At 37.5% G+C, this 6,793-nt stretch overlaps 1 non-coding gene across 1 annotated transcript; it reads left to right on the top strand.

Annotated features, from left to right (window-relative positions):
• Nucleotides 1-5,376: 5,376 nt before the first annotated feature.
• Trnak-uuu lies at nucleotides 5,377-5,449 on the top strand. The gene has a single exon. It is a non-coding gene; the product is annotated as a tRNA-Lys (tRNA).
• Nucleotides 5,450-6,793: the final 1,344 nt, after the last annotated feature.

Genomic DNA, 6,793 nt, shown 5'->3' with positions numbered 1-6,793 from the left:
CAACACCGCCGCCGATACTCTTTTTCTAATTCGCGCCAGCATGCAGTGTGATGAGCCCTCCTCCCCTCGTCGTGCGTGTGTCCCATACGCGCACAAGTAACAATTTAAAGGAGAAAACGGACCTTTAATTTGTTAACCTTCGTTTTAAGGTTGTATTTAAAGAAAATATATATATATAAAGAATGCAACAGTCATATCTTTTTCTAATAAAACGTTTTACTTTCAATTTTTAAATTTAACCAAAACATGAAACATTAGCAAATAAAAAATGATGGTCAGATATTACATATTTCCCATTTTTTGTATTATAAAATAATTGGAGCAGCAATAAAGTCTAATGGGACTGGTACTTTAAGTTAAATAAAAAAATAGCTCCACTATCTGATCTGATCATTTTCAAATTTGTCGGAGATCATGACCAACAAATTAATTTGGACTCATAAAATCAAATTAATTTTTCATAGTTATAATCTGTAGATGGATCTACGATGCTGCTGGTAGTATGTAGTAGCTATCCAATGTTATGCACAGTGTATTGCACCTAGCAATATTCTAATAATCCACTTTGTCCCTCCTTGGAGATATGTTTGTGTGCTTGTGGGATTCAAAATAGTCTTCATTGTTGTAAAGCAAAGAACGAATTAAATTAACTAAACCTAAAATAAAATAATTTAAACAAATAAAAAACAGGCACAAAATTCTGAGACTTAAAAAAAAAATATTGGTGTCAATAACACAAGCTTTTATTCTCTCAAAAGTGCATTTTAGCACAGGTTTATTGTTTATCAAATCAATTAACTTTAAAATAAATGTGTGACAATTCCACAAATTGCTCTTCTGATCATTATTTTGGTCTTCGGCCCACACCCCCTTCCTCTACCCCAAAGTAAAACTCCACAACTGGTTAGTATTTATCATCAATAGAGGGCGCTGTTAATAAAACATGGAACTTCCTTTTAGGAAAGTATCTTAAAAAAATGACTTGTGAAAATAGTACTGATCTTAATGGCACTGACTCTTCGCCCTCTATTGACGGATAACATAATTATATAGCTATGGTGCCAATCAATGACCAGTGTAGGTAAATAACAAATTAGACTTCTTGAAATGGGACTATACATGAACAATTCTTCAAAATGTTTACTTTGGTTTTTCCTGATTTTGATAATAGTTAAACCACACCAGCTTTGTTATGCCAGTGTCATAGGAAATCTGTCCGAGGCAATTCTGTCCCCCATTAATGGAAAGTTCAAATGGGCTGGAGGAGTTTTATTCACAACAGTTTGCCAAACGGGGGCAGACTCGGATATATATCTTTGAGAGGGAAGCACTTCCATTGTAAACTCTGAAAGTCTTTTGATGGGGCACCAATGCCAAGACCAGAAGCCACGGAGGCAATAGCCTCACACGGAGGCAATAGCCTCACACGGAGGCAATAGCCTCACACGGAGGCAATAGCCTCCATTTAATTCCAGGCCTGTGGGGGACAGAATCTCCGGGAGGATAGAATTTCATGCTATACCGGCAACAAGGCTCTAAACATTTCAGAAGTTTGAATATTATTTTAAAGAGAAAACCAAGTTTATTGAAGCTACATGACTGTGGAAAAAAAAAAAAACATCAGTTAATTTCTGCAGTCACTTTGCTGATGGCCACCCAAGTTGTGGTAGTCACAACAGAGCAAGATGATGCCACAATAGATGTATTACAAAGTCTCGTTGGACTTACTAGCTCTTAGGATTTAAGACTTGGTGGATTCCAGTATTCCAATCATCAAAGTTGTAGCACACCTTGGAAGACATGTTCTCTCGAGACTCTGTTAAGATCTGACCATCCTCTCCCCGGGCGTTTCAAAATTATCTTGCTGGACATCGCACTCTGGCACGGTGATGAGGTGAAATGTTGTTGCATTGAGCATCCGATATTAATTGAGCATCCAATATTAAGACATAGGACATGGAGAATGGATGTGAATCTGGGGTCTAATGAAAGTCAGTGTTGAGACATATTGGAGTCTTGAACCTCCATCCCCAAACAATCCTTATGTACAAAATGTCTCAGCTAGCCTTCAACAATTCTCAAAGTTCCTTCCAAGAAGTTCAAGTCGTTGATTAATAGACTGGTTTTGGTCCTTGTGTGAGAAGTTGTCCAAATCGTTTCTTGATGGTCACCCTCTCTCTTGAAAACTTGTCATCTGGTGAAAATCTCGCTGAAACAAAATATTTAAATAAACTCATAACACTCAGTGAAGTAAATTTATATGACAAACAAAACAGACACTCCAAAAATTGCAAACCCATGGTTGTACATAACATTCAGTAATCCTTATATTTTTATATATTATTTAGTGCCCCTTTTTTACCAGTTTTTAAGTTCAAAACTTTGTCTGGACAACTGAGGGCGCTATACTACTTGTGCATGCAAGTATCGAATGATGTACATTGTACATTATAACTGGTGCACTATGTCTTCATCAAAGATTGTAGAGTTCCTTTTGTGTTCAAGTCGCCTGAAATGTAAGGAGCAGGCTGAAGGCCTGAGAATCAAGTCATAAGCCAAGGCTTGTGGTCTGAAAATTATGGTATCTGAAAATTTTAAAAAAACAGGACACAAATATTCTTAAAATAAATACAGGAGAATATTTCTCTTTTTAAACCTTACCTGGATGAGCAGACTGAGTGGGTTTCCCAGCAGGATCAAGTTTCTATAACAATATGAAAGAAAAGATTGTTACAGCTAGACACATCTAAATCTCCATCAAGTTTACATTAGGTTAACTTTTTTTATTTCCTGGAATGTGGTGCTTGCTCTATTGTTTGTTCCTATGTCATTTTCATTATTTTGTCTTGTATGCTCTGTATTGTTTGATTGTATTGTCTGAATGCAAAATAAATAAATAATTCATTTCTTGGACCCTTTAACTAATAACTTCATCTGAAATGACTTAAAAGCAAAATACAAATAATGAGTGAAGTTCATGCTGCATGCTGCTATTGATGATGATGTGGTAACTTTTGAATGCTTTTTTGACGCTGTTGTGACAGTGAGATAAATAAATCACAAATAAATAACAGAAAAACACACCAGAAGTTCTTCTGACAAATTGAAAAACAAAGAAAACAGTCATATTATTTTTTTTATGGCGTATCGATACCGTATCGGCGGACCTTAAGAGTGTCAGAACATTTCTATAGCGTATCGTCCCGGCACGATATCTATTTAATGCCTTGCTAGAACGCTTTTTACACTGGCATACGGACGAACGATCGGACGCCATCTTGGCTTAAAACTGGTTTGGACCAGACCATTATGATACGGGTAGATTTAGCACTTGTCAACAACAGAGGGCGGGCTTCATGTGAAGACCTTCACTGCAGTGTGCACAGTTGAAGGTTTTTACATGACGCCCCGCCCTATTGCTAAATTTGACTTACCCGCATCATAATGGACTGGTCCAAACACGAAATGGTTAAAAACGTACAATTTCGACAGATAGTCAGCAAATTTGCTCCATTTTTACCACTTTTGAAAATCATGACACAAATTCTAGGAACACGAACTTGATCCTCAATGTCTAATGAATCCTACAATAGCATTCAAAACACCATTGAGGAAATAATTTGAAGAAAAAAGACAAAAACTTACCAGATCCCCGAGCGAAAGAGTTAAAAATAGCCCAGGTTAAAAATTCGAATCTGAGGGGGGCGGAGCTTCGGCCGTGTGCACGTCACCAGGGTCAACGACTCAGCGCTGCGTGTGGTGCTGTGTATCCCGGTAACTGTGCAGCCGTAGTCTTGGTTCCAGACCCTTGATTTTGGTAGACGCTTGTTATAATCGAACATTAGCGGGCGCTCTGTTTCTCTGATTTCCGCATCTCACCGCGTGTGCAAGACTACGGCTGCACAGTTGCAGGGATACAGAATGCACCACACGAAACGTGCACAAACAGCCGAAGCTCCGCCCCCATCAGATTCAAATTTTTAACCTGGGCCATTTTGTACTCTTGCGCTCGGGGATCTGGTAAGTTTTTGTCTTTTTTCTTCAAATTATTTCCTCAATGGTGTTTTGAGTGATATTGTAGGATTCATTAGACATTGGATCAAGTTCGTGTTTCTAGAATTTGTGTCATGATTTTCAAAAGTGGTAAAAATGGAGCAAATCTTCTGACTAGCTGTCGAAATTGTACGTTTTTAACCATTTCGCCCTGCACACATTGCGTCGGTCGCACTAAATACTGACCTCTCACGACCCCTCACGACAACTAACGACAACAATTTTTAAATGCACTTTAACAGAATATTTGAATGTAATTCAACCGTTAAATATGTGCAAATGAGTCATATGCATCTAAATCGCTTTTAAACTGTTGAAAAATTTGTATTTTTAACTGTAAAAAAGGTGTGTTTTACCCCAAATTTAGTAACGAACGGAAATATTCGCCATTCTTTCGACGTATGACTCTTGTCTTGTGCATATATTTAACAGTTGACTTATGTTCAAATGTTCTGTTAAAGTGCATTTAAAAATTTTTGTCGTGAGTTGTCGTGAGGGGTTGTCGTCGTGAGTTGTCGGCAGGAGGGTTACGTTATCGAAACTACACCTGCCACTACGTTTTCCTTCATTATAAAATAAATTAGATTCTATTAATATTTAATAATATAATAGTGTATTAGATTGGTATGGGGAGACAAGTTGGTCGGAGACGAGTTTGACTTGGAAATGAATTGAAATGTTAAAGTTAAATTTGTCCAGACACCGCACTCGACTCTTTTAATTACTGGCCAAGCGCCTACGGCCAGTCGTCGACATCGTTACTTGAATGAAATATATTTAATCCTTTCTCATGTATTTACACAACCCATAAAATCAACACTGACCTGAAGAGTGTATACTCTTTCACCAACATCATTGAGGAAGTACATTAGGTACATTTTGACCGATTTTTAGTATAACTTTAGAAGTTTGAAATAGAACGTTGAAATCCCTTCACATGCACGCAAATGGAAAAGTAGAAAAGCATGTTTAGGATTGGTTGGTTCCCTGTCGGGTAGTTAATCGCGCGTGCTGATTGCACCGAATACCAGTCAAAATAGTCTGCTTCCCTTAACACATTGTGCATAGATATAGTGTGTATAGGCTAGGCACTTGACACATAATTGCCTCTTGGATTTTCATAACAAAAATCCCTCATAAAACAGTATTCTTTCCTAAGATTTTAAGAAAGCATATAACTTATTTAAAAATTAAATGGTTAAATCACAATATTCTCCTGCGTTTGCGCATGTTCAATTCTGGATAACAAATTCATAATGATGTTTGCAAGGTTTAAAAAATGTACCTAGGGTATATAAGTTATGAATTCGTTTCCGTGTCAGAGCCCGGTTAGCTCAGTCGGTAGAGCATCAGACTTTTAATCTGAGGGTCGCGGGTTCGAGTCCCTCATCGGGCGGAGCGAATTTTTATACTTTTTCTCCTCGGCTTTTAGGAGTAGCTAACGTATTAATTTTTTTTAAAGACAAATATTTTAATTCGTAATATGTGTTCTTCAAAAGTTACTATGTACGGTTACTATGCGCAGATTTTTGGCCGATTTGACCCAAACATTTTGATTTAAAATTCAATAGGTATTTTGATGGGGGTCGAACAAGTTACAAGCTTTCATTTGAGCCATTGCTCGAAAGAGTCCGCCAATTAATATTAGTAGCAGTAAAATAAAGTGCTCAAAATTAGTTTTTGTCGGGATCCCGACAATATATCACGTGACCAATTCTTATGTGTTTTATAAGAAACGTTTAAAATTTTTGTCATGGTTCCTGACCATTAAAAGTAAAAGTATAAACTTTTTTTCGTTAGAGCTGGTGATACTCTTTAAAACACCATTTACTCAAAAAAGTATATTTTTTAATGTTTGGGGCCAAAAATCTGACATAGCATCTTTAAGACCGACCAACAAGCCACAGGGGACTGAAGACTTATGGTTTATTTATTAATATCAAAGGAAACTTAATTTTTGTAGGCATTATTGAAAAATTTAACCCAACAGTTCTTTCTACCACACAATCGAAGAAGAAGCTGAGCGGACCAGTTGCTCTCATTGCCTCTTTTGCGGGATGTTGAGCTCGTGTGCGGGCATGGATGGGTGGGCCATGGACTTCTTTTCCTTCTTTATTGTACGTTCTCAGAATTGAAAGTTTCTGTGGCTAAGAAACACCAACTCTTCTGAAAGATTTAAATTGTGATTTTTTAGGGTAGGGCTAAAACATGGCAGGGTGTACAGTGTTTTGAGCTTGAGCGAACACTGTTGTCGAAATGCGTATGTGACGTATTGACGACACGCTTATTGTATATCGGTATGACAAAGAAATCAGTTACATAGGCCTTTAACAAAAAAAATTATTCTAGGCCGATATTTTCAAAAATCCGGCTTTTCCATGCATTTCACTCGAGATCTATCTGCAGGCTCCATCTTATACAAAACATATTGCTTTTTAATAGTAGGACAACCGAGTGCGAAGGCCTACAATACATAGGAATTGATGAAATAGCGCCATCTATCGACAAGCGTTGATGAAGGCTTAGAACACCAAACAACAAAAGCAAGTAAATGAAATGAATTAAACTGGGAAACAAAAGCAGCAGGACCCTTGAAGACTGTTCATCACTCTCACACACACACGCACACACCACTCACTGTTTCAAGCATGCGCAGAGCATAGAATCATGGATCAATCATCAAGGTGGCCTACGCATACACGCGCATACGGATGGGTGATGTCAACAGTAATATTGGGTT

Source organism: Asterias rubens, chromosome 4, assembly GCF_902459465.1.
Source record: "Asterias rubens chromosome 4, eAstRub1.3, whole genome shotgun sequence".
NCBI lineage: Eukaryota > Metazoa > Echinodermata > Asteroidea > Forcipulatida > Asteriidae > Asterias > Asterias rubens.
This window is presented reverse-complemented; position numbering and strand designations above follow the sequence as displayed.